The sequence below is a fragment of the Ochlerotatus camptorhynchus genome, unplaced genomic scaffold, assembly GCF_037179485.1.
Source record: "Ochlerotatus camptorhynchus isolate MF236.1 unplaced genomic scaffold, CSIRO-AGI_Acam_v1.1 ptg000324l, whole genome shotgun sequence".
Lineage (NCBI taxonomy): Eukaryota > Metazoa > Arthropoda > Insecta > Diptera > Culicidae > Ochlerotatus > Ochlerotatus camptorhynchus.
Genome location: NW_027040812.1, coordinates 2,463,638 through 2,479,583, shown reverse-complemented (window position 1 = coordinate 2,479,583; position 15,946 = coordinate 2,463,638).

Sequence of the window (15,946 nt, the reverse complement as noted above, 5' to 3'; positions counted from 1 at the left end):
GCAAACTATCTATCTTACAATTACAAAAGCAAACCTAAACTTACAATTATATGCAAATGCAAAATGAAACTTGACAAATCATCGTCAATCCCCTTATTCCAGGGCAGGGCCTGTTGATTTGAATCTAATTTTGATCAGTGAACGGGCACCATATGGTACATTTTCTCACCATGAACCTATCATTTCCAGCCTATCTGAACTATTTAATAAATGGAAGCCATAACATGGGTTACGCTCCCCCTAAGCGGGCCCTCCGCATCCTGTCTCTGTCTTATCTCAAATACAAAATGCCAATGGTATGAATGTATCTATATATAACTTGGAAATGACGTACAATCAAATAAACCCGTAACCCACTCACTTGGTCAGGCTTCAGAATCGTCCAGTGGGCAGTGCGCTCTACACTTCAAGTTCCCTTTTTTTCAAATTTACCGCAATTTTGATATTTTACCCATTGAGTGTTGATTAGTCACAATGAAACATTGTGACAGAAGTTGAGGCTGCTAGTGTATTAAATAATCTAGGTCCTATTTAGGATTATATCTGAAAAATCCAAATCTGGCCAACGTCCACCCTAAACCTAAACCTGTTCTAATCCACCTGAAATGACTAACGAATGGAAGACTTTGACTACCCAGCCATGCAATAGTCTCATTCCGTGCCTTATGGCAACTTGATGATTCTATTGCGCTCATCTTCTAGCACCACCCAGGGGAGACTTGGTCCTGTACCCAATGCTTAACTTATCTCCATTCCACTCAGCTACTTGCAATTTCTTGTGATATAAATAGTGGGCGGAATATTATTATATGAGACAATTCAATGCAGACGTCTTTCCAAATTTGGCAGATCGACAGGTAATAGGTGAGTTATCACGATAGTTGCTATTCAACAACTCGACAACGTCCCATCGTCAACGCCTGCTTTGAGAATTTGCCATTGCAGACACCAACGAAATGACGTCATCAAGCTATCGATCAACTACCCTGGTTATCACCTGGTACCTTATAGCACGATGCTAGGAGGCGAACCGAAAGAATCGATGAGCTACCTCCCCCTCGATCCACTCGTTACTACAATAGTCTGAAAACTCGGAAATTTTGATTTTGATTATTTTAATCTAACCGAATCAAATGTCCACTGCGGAACATAAATATCTACTACACTTCTCATCGAATCTAGCGTCCACCTCGGAACGCGTAAGCTTCCCTTGTTCAATCCAATCGGATCTAGCGTACTTTTCGGAATGCATCAACCTACTCAAAGGTTATATTTACGTTTGTCAGATCCTATCAGATCTGCTGTGCACTACGGAACGCTTTTTTTTTAACCGATTCCAATGTCCACTGGGGCCTCATAGCCTAGTCAGTAAAGGCACGGTATTACCAAGCCGGAGGCGGCGGGTTCGATTCCCGGTCCGGTCGAGGGAATCTTTCGGGTTGGAAATTTTCTCGACTTCCCTGGGCATAGAGTATCATTGTGTTTGCCACACAATATACAAATTCATGCATTGGTAATTGGCATCGAAAGCTCTCAATTAATAACTGTGGAAGTGCATTTAGAACACTAAGTTGAGAGCACGCAATAAGCTAATATGCGCTAAGCAATAAGCTTGAAATGCGAATAAGAAGAAGAATGTCCACTGCGGAACATATCAACTATACTTCACATCGAATGTATTGTCCGCTACGGAACGACCGTCTCCATCGTATTTTTAACAAATATAAACGACCCCAAATTATTTCTTATAGGGTTAACTACCCCATTTCTGGCCTATTAAGCACAACCCGCACTTAGTCGTTCTTAATCTAGCGCAGTTTAGCACCAAACGGAATGTTATTATTACTGATGGTTTCCAAATTTATTTACCTTTCCGTACGTACCGTAAGATTCGAAAAGGAGAAACCAAACGTTGAGATATTGTCAAAAGTCTAACACTGCTTCTTGACGCCAAACTCGGCCTAATGCATTGAAACGCAATTGAAACGCCACTGAATTCACTCGGCCTATCGGATGAAGATAAAAATTGATTCGGTCCGAGCACTTATTATATCACAGTTTCACATCCACAACAGCATGTACATTTAGATGCTCTGAGACTGACATATACGAGCGTCAATTTTGACATAAAATTGAGTCATAATAGACGCGAAATTCAGCTCAATCAAACGTCCTTTCGAGCTTTTCAGTCTCGGAGCACTTAATTTTACAAGACATGTTTGTTACGTCTCATCCTTTAGGTCAAAGATGGATTCCGTGACGAATTCGGCCTAATCGCCCATTTTGGGCCTATCGAGCAGAAAACTTTCTCCACGATTTCAGAGTTAACAAGTCAATCATGCGTTTGGTACGATACTTTAGTTAATAAGCTACCGAACGAGGTCAATGAGAACGCGTGGTATGATGGTTTGCACCCATTATTCCCAAAAAAACAAAAGAAGCGCTCCAACCGAATCAATTTTTATCATCATCCGATAGGCCAAAGTGAATTCAGTGGCGTTTCTATGGCGTTTCAATGCGTTAGGCCGAGTTTAGAATCCGTAGGCCGAGTTTGGCGTCAAGAAGCAGTGTTAGACTTTTGACAATAGCTCAACGATTGGTTTCTCTTTATCAAATATTACGGTACGTACGGAAAGGTAAATAAATTTGGAAGCCATCAGTAATAATAACATTCCGTTTGGTGCTCAACTACGCTAGATTACGAAAGACTAAGTGCGGGTTGTGCTTAATATGCCGGAAATGGGGTAGCTAACCCTACTCAATTTGAAGCTCGGAAAAGTTGATGATCACAGTCAAGCAGACCTGTTTTGGTGAGATCATTCCATTTTATCTATAAATTATGAATTTGATGAACATTGGAGGCATTTTGTGAGATTCTTCAATTATACTATACAATATAATCCATTCATTACATCACATATGATTGTTAAGTTCACTCAAATAACTCGGAGCGTTTAGTACGGTATGTCCACGAATTGTGTGGATTCACGAAATGCATCACTGTTTAAATATATTTATTTGAACTCGAATAATTTCCCAGAATAATCTTTGCGGCAAATACAACGCAGCAGGCCCGTTTTGATGTTTGTGTCATATCAAGACCAACAATTAAAATGGCCTTAACTCCATTTTGTAAACAAACCTTGTAAGGCCATTTTCACTCGAACCAACGTCCTCAAAGGCAAGCCAATATAATGAACAGGTAGGGAAAATTCTCCTCTACCCGATTGTGGTTTAAGTTTGCAAATGAAGGTTTCGGTTCGTGAAAAAATAGCCTTACAAGGTTTGTTTACAAAATGGAGTTAAGGCCATTTCAATTGTTGGTCTTGATATCTCAGATATGCTGAAAACATTTTTTTCCTTGATTTGTTTTCCGTCGATCTTGCTTTCCGTGCTGAGCACCAATGCTACCGACGCCAGGAAGGCAGCTCCCACTCCTGGGGCTACATTGCGCATCTCGAAACGAACAACTTTTTCATACAAGCGTTCGTACAAAAAATCTTTCGTTTCGAGATTCGCAATGTGACCCCTGGACCCTACCTATCGACCCATCAACTCATGATCCTGGGACCAACGGCTTTACTTCCCTCCCCCCGAAGGAAGGCGTGATCAGAGATGTTATGCCTCAGTCCCGGCGGCACCGATTGAACCAAGGCCTGTTGGAGGGAGAGCTAATCACGGGTACCACTGCATCACCGGCACCGATTGCAAACACCAATGTTGACAAGAAAAATGATTCGGCGTTTTCTATTTTCTTGACAATTTTCAGTGTCATTGTGTGCAATTATTGCAAATCTTGTTCATTGCCTTAAGTTTTTCAGAGTCTATAACTTTATATTGGTCTATATTTAGAGTACGTTTATGGTATATAATGAAATCATGTTGCAACATACTGCATCCATTTAATTCGATAAAAGATTGAAAATAGAGAAACATACAAATTGCACTTTTAGATGAAATATTTATTATATTAAAAAAAAAATCACAAGAAACATATTACTAGCGAACATTGTAAAAATTTGATAAAAAAAGTGTCAATCTAGAGTTAAGGCCAATTTTTTGGATCAAATACTCCTGTCAAAAACAATATCTTTCCATACCAAGAAAATAGAACTTAATAATAAAACTATCCTCTTCCCAGCTCAATGTTTCTGATTTCCCTGCAATCCATATTCTTCACACCTTATTCATCGATGGCCAACCATCAGCTATGCATCAATTAATTTCATTTGCTCTTTAGTAACGCCACCACCCAAATCTAATTAAATTACATTACAACAATGTACCTTTAGCGTAAACCGCACACATTTCCAACCGCAAGCTCCATAACACTGATTTATTCAATTCGAATCCATCAACTGCTTCATAGCTATGCACTGACTTCTGTCAACCGAATATTGCACTGTGATTGAAATTTCTCAAGTCCTACTTTGGGTGGCTAATCGATTCCACAAAATGACTCCGAGCAAGTGTTGGAAAATTTGGTCTTTCTCTGAGACAGAGCTGCTGTATGCCGGTCTTCGGCTGATGCATGTTCCGGTTGAATGGGTTCTGGAAGCAATGACTTTTCACTGGTAGTGGTTGTTGTTGTAGTGGGTGGGTGGCGCTAATGTGGTAAAAATGACTACCAAAGAAGTGTTAAAACAGAAAACGGTTGTTTTCATCTGATGCAATTACATAATTGGGTCGTTGTCGCTATTTTCTAGGAGTTATAAAACTCACTTGTCGGTGGCCATTGAGTGACATTCATTGTTGGTACTTAGCCGAGTAGAGTTCGAAATCGGTCATTCATTGCTGCGAAAAGTTGACTTTTATTATTCAAGATGCTACGATGCCTGAAAGTGATAGTAATCGTGGGTGTCGTTATGAAAAGTGCGACTGGATACAGTTTTTATCCAGGGATATTCGATCCCAATCCATTCATTCCAAGGATGCATCCGGACGTGTTGAAAATTACATCAAGCGCACTGTACGATCCAATCTACGTATATGGATCCGCTGGTGGTACTAAGGACGGTGAAGCTGGTTATGTAAAGTCAGATAGTGAGAAGGGAACTGGGGGGTACCATCACGTGGAAACTTTCCAGAAGAAGGATGGAAATGACTATGAACACGAATATCAAAGTGGACATGGTGAATCCAAGGATAATGAAGATTATGAAGATCGGAAAGAGCCTAGCTTACAAAAACGAGGATCCGATGGGGCTCGCGATGTTGGAAACTACGAAGTGATGGAAGAGCATGGGTCTGTATTGAGTTATGTATTTTGAGTTAGATATTTTAACAAGTGAAAATTGTTTTGAAATTTTAGCAATGATCATAAAAATCCAAATCAACACACGAAATATGGGGCGATGCCAACAAAACCAAGCAAAAAACCCATAGTTCCGGAGTTTGGCACTAGATTGACCCTGCCAAAGAAGACAACGCTCAAGAAAAATCACAACGGTTACGAGACAGTGGTTTATCACGGCCTTGAAAATGAGAGTTCGGAGAAAGGCTACGATTGGAGAAACCAGCAGAACGATCCACCAAAACCGGTGACCGTGAATCAAAAGGATGATGATGCGGAGGATGAAGAGCATGAAGAGGACGAGAAGGCCAACCAGGAAGAGGATTATGATAAGGATTCTAGTCAATCGAATTTTGGAGATAACTACGATGGATTCAAGTACGACAACGACTTCCATGATTTCTCGAAGAACTTTAACGATGAGGATGAGCAAGATCGAAGTGAGGAAAGCGAAAGTGACAAGGGTGGAAGAAGCGGATCGGGTAGGAATAACTACGACTACGATGAAGAAGTCGAACGCGAAGAAGTTGATGAGGCAGCCAATGAAGATCGCTATCAAGGCGGGGACTACGAAGATGACAATGACTACGGAAGAGATAATCGGAGGCACTATGAATATGCAAGTGAAGCAGATTACGACGCACAGTGATAAGGTGTGTTTGAATGTTAGAAAATAGTTAGGCAGTGTAACAAATTATTGATTTTAAGAAACGATGGAGATTATTGATTTGAGCAATGCTTCTTGCTTCGATAGTACATAATTTAATTATATGCAAGCTGAAAAGCTATCTTACTTCTGTGCTATAAATTAGAAAACGAATTCAGAAACACCAACTTAATCTATTAACGTCAATTTTGATTCCCTTTGATGCTCTAAAATATGATGTATCCACATGCAATAATCATAAAAAAACTGGGTACTGAAATACTTCTTTTACCCCCCCCGGGCGATAATAGATTACGATATATCCGTTGCCGTCATTTACCCTATCTTATGTTGATAAAAATTCGTTCTGATTTCAAAATCTAATTAAATTTATTAAAGTGCTATTCATTAAATAAAAATAACAACTTATTGAGGAATATCCTTAGTCTTTCGACTTAAGGTACATGCTTTTGACGTGTTCACACATCGTACCTTAAAAGCTCCGGCGGTATGTGGTCTCTCTTCTCTTTTTCGCTACTTGATCGGTTTTTATTTTGTTTTGGTTCTTCATCCACATTCATAGCATGCTGAGATCTTTCCATTACCTTTGATTTCATCTCGAATTGTGCCGTCGTACGCGGGAATAGGTAAGCAAAGCTTGTTGACTGATCGTGATTTGAGTGGAGAGAGAAGAGCGAAACTAGCGAGCCTCTCCGATCGTCGGAAAGCGCATATGGCTTTCGGAGCTTTGTGTTGTGTTGCAATGGGATTTGGATCGACCGTCACAAGACCAAAAAGTTTCCTCAGCCTAATGTGATTTAGTATGAGTATATGTACAGTGCATGTGTTTTATTTTTGATTTCGAGTATCGTATTGATAATTCATTTATTTCCATGAACGGTGCTGGAAAATGAAAGTTAATTTCAAAGCACCGCAAAAAAAAAATTTACCCACTGAATCACTTGTGTTTTGAAAATAAAACATAGGGGGAAGTGGGCAATATGGCCAATGGGGCAATGTGGCCACCCGCTTAAAAATCAACTTATTGAACATGTTTTACCAAAAAACCGTTGCAGGCTTTAAGCCTACTTCTTCTTCTTCATTCAATACTGCTACAGGAGGTCTGAAGAGCAAAAACCGGATGGGATGAAGAAATTGGAAAAAAGGAGTTGAAGAAGTGGTATACATGGCTACGCATTTTGTCGAAGCTCGAGTTGGTAGAAATTCCGCGCTGCTACTACCGGGCTGACTCCAGCATTGACGAGGCCAGGATCGAGCTTCACACGTTCGTAGATGCTAGCGAGCTTGAGTACGCAGCCGTTTAATATTTCCGCTTTGAAAGGGAAGGACACGTTCATTGCGCGCTTGTTGGCAGCAAAACTAGAGTAGCACCTCTCAAGTTCGTCTCCATTCCTTGCCTGGAACTGCAAGCGGCAGCCATCGGTATGCGCTTGGCCAAGAGTATCGAGTGGCTTTCCGCGTGGGTGAAATATTGGAAGAGACGAATGTTACAGAATGGAAGTGGATAGGCACAAAGGAGAACGTGGCCGACGATGGAACAAAGTGGAGGTACAAACCGGATCTCAAGCCAGTATGCCGTTGGTTCAACGGCCCATCGTTCCTGTGGAGACCCAAAATAGTATGGCCGGAGTCGTCGCTGAATGGCCAGGAAACCGTTGAAGAAATCCGTTCAAGCGTGTTGCACCATTCGGTTGGGAGAGTTCGTACCATTTTTTTGCCCGAGAATTTCTCGTCGTGGTACCGATTACGGCGTGTAACGGCTTTAGTCCAACGGTTCGTAAACAACATCTGGCTGAAGAAGGGAGGTCAACAACGGAGTGTCGGGCCACTTACGCAGCAGGAACTTCTCGAAGTGGAGGCGTTCCAAATCAAACGAGCGCAGGAGGAGGTCTATGCAGACGAACTAGTGGTACTAGCAGCGGGCGACCGCCGACTCCAGAAAAAGAACAGCCTGTTCAAGGTCAGTCCGTTCATTGACAAGCAGGGCGTGATGCGCATCCACAGTCGATTGGGCGAATGCGACTTTATAGATGAGAGCAGCAGGTACCCCATCGTACTCCCCCCACGAGAACATCCAGTTACGACGCTTGTTATACGCGACGTTCACCTACGGTATCATCATCAATGCCACGAGACCTGTGTGAACGAAGTACGCAAAGGATTCCACATCCCACGAGTTCGCAGGGTCTACACCCGAGTGCGTCGAGAATGTCAGCTATGCAAGTTGCAACGTGCTGCACCAGCGCCACCGATGATGGCCCCGCTACCGAAGGCAAGGATGGCAGCCTTCGTTCGCCCGTTCTCGTACGTGGGTGTGGACTTTTTCGGGCCTTTCTTCGTCGTTGTAGGGCGCCATCACGAGAAGCGCTGGGGTGTCATCGTAACTTGTCTGACGATTCGAGCGATACACCTCGAGTTGGCTGCCACGTTGAACACCAGCTCGTGTATCTTAGCTCTGCGGAACTGCTTCGCTCGACGGGGAACTCCAGTAGAAATTAGGAGCGATCGTGGGACCAAATTTCGTAGGTGCGGACAAGGAACTTAAAGAGGCGCTAGCGGCATTAGATCAGAACAGGTTCATGGCGGAATTCACCACACCGAGAACAACGTGGTGTTTCAACCCCCCTGCGGCGCCACACATGGGTGGCTGTTGGGAGCGGCTCATCCAATCCGTGAAGAAGGTCCTGTCCCAGGTCAAGCCACAGCGAGTACCTACGGAGGAAATATTGAGAAGCTATCTGATCGAGGTAGAGAACATCATCAATAGCCGACCGTTGACCCAGGTACCGGTGGATGATTATTCATCACCAGCGCTTACACCGAACCACTTCTTACTAGGTTCGTCGGACGGATCGAAGCCATTGGTCCCGTATGACGAATGTCCGTTTATGCTGCAACGATCGTGGAAGGCATCACAGGCATTGGCAAACCTTTTTTGGAAACGTTGGGTGGCCGAGTACTTGCCAACAATCACGCGTCGTACGAAGTGGCACTACCCGGTGAGGCCGATTGCGGTTGGAGAGGTTGTCGTCGTGGCCGATCCCAGCTTGCCGAGAAATTGCTGGCCCAAGGGCCGAGTGGTTTCGGTGAAGACATCAGCTGATGGACAGGTTCGGTCAGCGGCAGCTCAGACCACCACTGGACTGTACGACCCAAGCAACACCATTTGTTTCTCAGCGAGTAACAACAACCTTAGTGTGACTAATAGACGGTCTAAATTAGGGACAACGCACCGCATATAAAACCTCATTGTACCTTAAAAAGCGCAGAAGGTGGAGTCTCTTTGCAACTTATGTTTGTGGCATAAGGTGTTGCAAATAAGGTGCATGTAACATGATATTTGAATGACACAAGTTTTAAATGAGGTTTCAACTGACTTAACTGCAATGTTTCACTGAAATATTTAAAACTGTACTGTGATGTTTTCGAATACATGTAAATGACATTCAAGTTAACCACATAAATGTATAGGATATTTTTGTGAGGTGATGCGGAAAAAGCAAACTGATGTTTTTATTCAGACTGCAAAATCAGAGATGACAATCGTAGAAAAAGTCATTGAATAAAAGTATGATATTAATTACTTTAAAATATTGATATCTAGTCTTTTTTTTTCAAACGCATCTAGTTTTATGGTGAAATTACACATTTTGCTTCGATTAAATATATACGCCTTCAAAAACTTATAAATTGATGCCACAAATTTGCAGCTTGAAAAAATGTCGAAATAAAAATTGATCTGTAAAATAAAATATTTATATTCAAACTATTGGAAAACATTCCAGCTGTAATAAGTATTTAATGTTTTTATGTTAATAAGGAGTGAAACATTAATATATTGAAAAATAAGTTTATTATGTTTATTTCTGGTGGATTACATATGGCTGCCAATCTTACCAACAGCATTCTTATTGTGTACATTGCGGGTCAAAATGTTCAGTACAACCATATTTATTTGTATGTGCGGTTGTGTTTGCGAATGTGACTAATTTTTGGTTTCATTCTAACCGAATTAAATTAGCATGATGATGAGTTCTTAAAACTCAAAATTATGTTAAAAAAAGTAATAATCAATGGGATGGTCAGCGGTCACTCTACATAATGTACCCAGGCACTTTTTTGGCTCTCTAAGGCAAGGCAGCGCTCTGTTATGAGCCGATCACCGACAAGATATTTTGACAAGCTGGTAGATGCCACACCCCGTCACATCAGTGGGCAACTAAAACACACTTACCAGACCCCTATTTCATGAAGTGTCCGCAAACCTAAATTCTAATCAGCATAGTTAATTTAAAATAAATACTTTACAAGTAACAATCAATCAAGGCCTTTTAAGAGATCAGCTTTTTAAACCAAATAAGCGTTTGTTTTTTGCAGTACCGATAGATCCTATTAATTTTAATTTTTTAGCTGACAGAAAGTTTATTGAACGCAAAAATGCTTAAAAACTAATTTGAGAAAGTATATTATGCATATATTTAAACTTTAACATATTTTTTAAATAAAATAAGTGGTATTAATTTTTATCAATTTCAAAAATCAAACAATCAATAAGTAAATAAATAAATAAAATAAAAACAAATTAAAAAAGCCGTAAGCCCCAACTGTCTGATACTGAACAATGATAAAACTTTCATAATTTCGTCATTTTTGAACAGAATATTTCTATCTATCCATTGCAATAGAACTGCAAACGTCTCAAGTTTTGATGAGCATTGCAGTATTTAAAAAAATCTTTTGATTCTGAAAATATTATGAACTGAAATAGTGTAAATTTTTAATTTGGGGGTTTGAAAATCAAACGAAAGTTTACCAGTTCGATTTTTTTTTCGATGCGTTTTGATTTTTCTAATAGGTAACCATCCACAAATTATATTGTACCAAATCAAACAAATATTAGTTTTCGCGTGTGGATAAGTGTAAATTAAGATCTACCAAGTCTTAAGAAGTTTTTTTTAGTGATATTGTAATTAACGTGAAAAATCTGGGACAAGAATTTGTTTCGAGAAGCTGTATTGCTGTGGTGTCGCGTCGGTTGGTTTTTCATTTCGTTTTTTTTTTTTTGGTGCTTTGCCTCCCTCCCAAGAAGAGTTTTACCGGGTATTTTTTTTTTCTTTTCTTGGTGCTGGCGTTCTGCCTTCCGGAGGATGCATGCGAATGAGGTGTCAATCAAAAATTCGGTGCAAATGAAAAACTTCGAATGTGATTCAAAATGTCGTGTTGGGTTGTAAAAACAACGCGGAAGATTTTTTCGATTACCGCGAGTGAACAAACCGGTCCTTTTTTGGAGGTAGAATTTGGTGAGATCTATCTGATTTATAATCAATCATAAATGCATATTTCCATATATTACTAAATACGCGCCAGGTTTCGAAACATCACATTTAAAAATCTGGAAGTGTGTTTGCAGTACCATTATTCATATGATAACGGTAGTGTTTACATGCGGGGCTTATTGTATGTGAAAGTAACCTCGGAATGGACGTGAATTACCAGGCATTCTGAAATGGGTTGCTGAATCTGCAGTAGAGCTATCGCTTTCTAACTCCCGGATTAAACTTGCTTCAAATTATAACATCAAGGATTGTTGTAAGCAAATTTCTTCCATAATACCACTGCCGGCCAGTGGGGGTTAGATTGAATACACACACACAGGTAACCATCCACAAATTATGTAAGGGTTTTTGAATGATCATTAAATCCCCCTCCCGTCCTTGTAAGACTCTGTAAAATTTGCAGTTCGCAACCCTTCCCTCGAAAGTCTTGTTCAGAATATCGTTAGATATCGATTTGGGTAATTTTTTACATGCATTTGCGCATTTAATGTAGTTGGAGGTGTTTTGGCATTAAATCGCTTAAGATAAAATTAGGTTTTACACCTACTAAATTTTATGAATGAAAATGTCAAGCCTCCTCTCTCTTCATTCCATTACTAAATTTGTGGATGATCCCAAATGTTGGAAAAGGTATTGTTTGTGCAATGTCATATATATGTGCAACTACCCTACCCACTATACCACTACAATATACAAGCAACAATAAATTAGTGTCTCGTATGCCTCCGCCATGTCAGGACGGCAAAGCAATCGGTGTAGTTTTATTTTATTTACTGATCACAACGCAGTAGGGTCCTCCCGTGCGCGATCAGGTATAAATAATCCAAGAAAATAATTTTTTTCCAAAGATTTCATAGAAAATTAGCATGTAAGAATACGCTTTCAATCTCGTCGAAGAAAGTTGGACTCCCAACAAAACCGAAAGGTTGATTTTCAGCGGCTTTGAGTCTATCTTTGTGCGATGATGTCTAAAAAAATGTAGTTACCCGCCAATATTCTCTAGAAAAAAATGAAAAAAACTTGAGCGGTTACAGATTCCAAAGACGGTCGTTGGAGATCAGTTGTGGGACTCGTATGACTCCCGGAAACAAGAAACAAAAACTCAACTCCAAATTAATATACCAGCTAGCTGCTGCGTATCATCAATTTCTGGTCAATACATAAATCCTTGCTTTTTTACCTCTTGGTCGATCATAATATTACTATCAAATAATTAGTAAATGGGATCGATATTTCAACGCTTAGAGTTCATACTTCAAACCCTAAGGATTTAAACTCCCAGTTTATAGGGCGAGAATTAAAGCGATTTCACTACGTCGATTACGCAAACCGTTAGACTTCTTTTAATAATCATCTAGTCATCATTCACTGATCTTTTAAACAATAGCTTATAATTATAAAGCAAAGATTTCTATCGAAATTTTGACAAAATACAAATCAAAGCCTTCACCTGAACAACATTACACCATAAGAAAATAGAGTCAACCAAAACGGAGAACTTAATATAGTTCTTTAATGTCCTGCACCGATCACAAATCAAAACGCCCTCTCATAACCATTAACAAGTGTAAAATTTTGAATTGATTTAATTTTTTAATGTTTGGAATATTTGTGAACATTTTCCATTATAGCTACATAATTTCGGCCGGTAGTGTACGGTTCGTTCAGATATAATCAAGCGCACTGAACTGTTGCAAACATGTTAAATAGTACGTTACAATAATGTAGCTATTTTCAAGACATCAAGGAAAGTTTACAACAAGTATTTTTTACGTTGCAGATGAGTGGGTTTTAAAATTAATGATTCATATTGAACTGCAACAACACCGCAACGATTTGTCAACATAACTGCACCATTACGTATTATCGATGGTATCCATGTTCCAGTTATGTTGAAATTAAGTAGCAAATCCGTAGTTTGAACAATCATAGAATTTGTTGAGTATGTGCGTGCTTTAAACGTCACTTGTCAGTAGCAATGTGACGTCCTCCGCCAGCAGTCATCAGGTTTTGGCATTATAAGCCACTAGTTCTGGCGATCCACCCGTTATTTGGTGCTGTTTCCAGTTCGCCAGCAGTTCCGGCAAATACGAGCTCCGTCTCTAACGGATCCTTAACGGCCACATCTCCGTTCGGCGGTATCAATATATTTGGTGCCCCCAGCTCATGCAACAACCAATCTATCGTCTCTAAGGCTTCTCACCGTTCTATTTAGCCCTTTGGAACACCCGCTTGGTTGAGAGACTACGGCCACGCCAGCCGCTGTTGGTATCGTCTTTAATCACCATCGTCCCCCGCCATCCGTAATCCTATCGTCCTCGTCGTGGTCTTCCATTTCTTATGCAGATGTTAGCACATGCATTACGATTTCTCCGCTTTTGCCAATGTTGTCCAAAAATATTTTACAACATCAAAGTGACAAGACATATTTGAGCCAGGGTAGATACTAGATGGTTACAACAATCCTTTACAGTGACAACTTGATTCAGTTGGTTGTTAAACGAAGTTTGAAAACTTATAGATTCATACGCTTAATTGGAACAAGATTGCAAATAGGTTCTTCAACACATCTTGGTTCGTCAACTTTTTAGTAACATTTCGAAACAGTTGCTCAATAGGTACAAAAACCATATAGTTCACACTCTGTTGCACCAAAGTTTTAAGAAACATAATGTTGTATGGAACTCCCATTCAACAAACACAACACAAGTTAGATTTGTTGCTCAAGTGTTTCATACAATATCACGTAGCATATAACTTCATACCAATTTGAGTGTAACATGTTTGCTCCTCCCATTTGAGGCATGATTTGACAGGTCATCCAAGCAGTACATTGAAACAGTTGAGTTTCATTATTGTGACCTAAAGTAAATGAAGCAACAAAGTTGAAACTTTGTCGTATCAAGATGTATTCCCTGTACCATTTAAGAGATTTCTGGGCAACTTAAAAAGAAAAATAAAAGAATTGCGATGTTTTCTGTGTTGCTTGGGGAGAGGCCTGCGACCAAGCTAGCTGTATTGGACGTAGGTGTAAACGGGAGTGGGTCGGACCAGGGTCCAACCACAGGGGGGGAACTGTTGCGTGCGCCTCTCGTGCAACGCCACACCTACTCATCTATCTCATGGATGCAGCGGCGCCGCATTGAAGCTGACAGCGGCATAATGGCTATGCGGAACTGTCAATTCGGCCGTGAGAAAAAAAATTGCAAATCACTCCTAAAATTCAACTTTGGTACATACATTTGAATTGCAATTAAACCTTCTTTAAATTAGTTATAAATTTGCATTTAAAATCATCATTACACTATAAGGTGAGGAATTTACAATTATACTGTGAATTTGTTGACTAAACATTGAACGTTGAATATAAACACATTTAGGTCCACTTACAAATCATTGTACAGCACCACACTACATAGAAGCTTACGTTTAACGAGAAAAATACGGTAAAAACATGTAAATTTGATTCACAATACTGTTTGACACAAACATTTACATGTAGGTTTGAAAACGTGGTCATTCCAGCACATCGCTGTAGGCAGATCCGGGTGACGACCTTAAAAAACGCAGAAACGTAAGTTAACCTCTATTCTATTGTGTGAATATAAAAACTAACCGTGTTGATATTATCTCTAGGAGAATCTTAACCGTTCGGTTCCCGCTCGGTTGCCCAATAAACGAGTTAAATTTCCGGAAGTGTTTTGTTGCGTACACAACATGGCAACTAGGCAACTCCCTTCCGATAGGCAACCGGGAAGCGTGATTCCAGAGCGTGGTAGGGTTGGCAACGAGAGACTACCCGTGGTGCGAGGCCAATTGAGGCAGCGCTATTGTTGCGATCGCTTGGTTGACAGTTGAACACAAAGGGGCTGTTCATAAACTACGTAGACAGTTTTTTTTTGGGATTCTTGAGCCCCCTTCTCCTGCGTAGACAATTGACCATACAAAAATTTTAAAATTTGTATGGGCCGTGGATAATTGTCAAACACCCCCCCCCCCCTAAACTGTCTATGTAGTTTATGAATAGCCCCTAAAGGAATTGCGAACACGAGGAAAGTCGTTGACCGTGCAAACGACAACAATGAACACATGATTGAAACACACAAATTTCGTAAACTGGTTTTACCTGGTTTAACGCTTTCATAAAACTAGCACAACAATTACCGCAATACAAATCTGTCTAACTTTGATAGCCTTTAATGGGAACATTAAATTGATTAAATTAATATGATGACACTTCACGTTTTTCAGCTCCAACCAATCACACCGCGGAACAAACTAATAAATCGCGCCCTTCTTCTACTACAGTCAGGATCAAAGTGGAAGATGATTACTGGAAATGGAAGTTCAACGGATTTCGTTAGTCACGATCGTGAGAGATCAACTGCAGTATGTCCTTCCCTCTTCAGACGATATCGGTCTGCCTATCTTGTTCCCTTCTACTGCTAACAAATTTCGGATCTATCCAATTCGGTTTTCTCTATCCGAGTAACGAAACACACGAATAGTGAAACTCTTCGGAGAAGCTACGTAAGCAATACGTTTTCGCTAACCTATTTACGCGTAGGCAACTGACTTGCATACAAGGTGCAAACTACGATCCGTTTCACTGAGCTCAATTTCAGTCCATTTCAGTTAATAGTATTAATT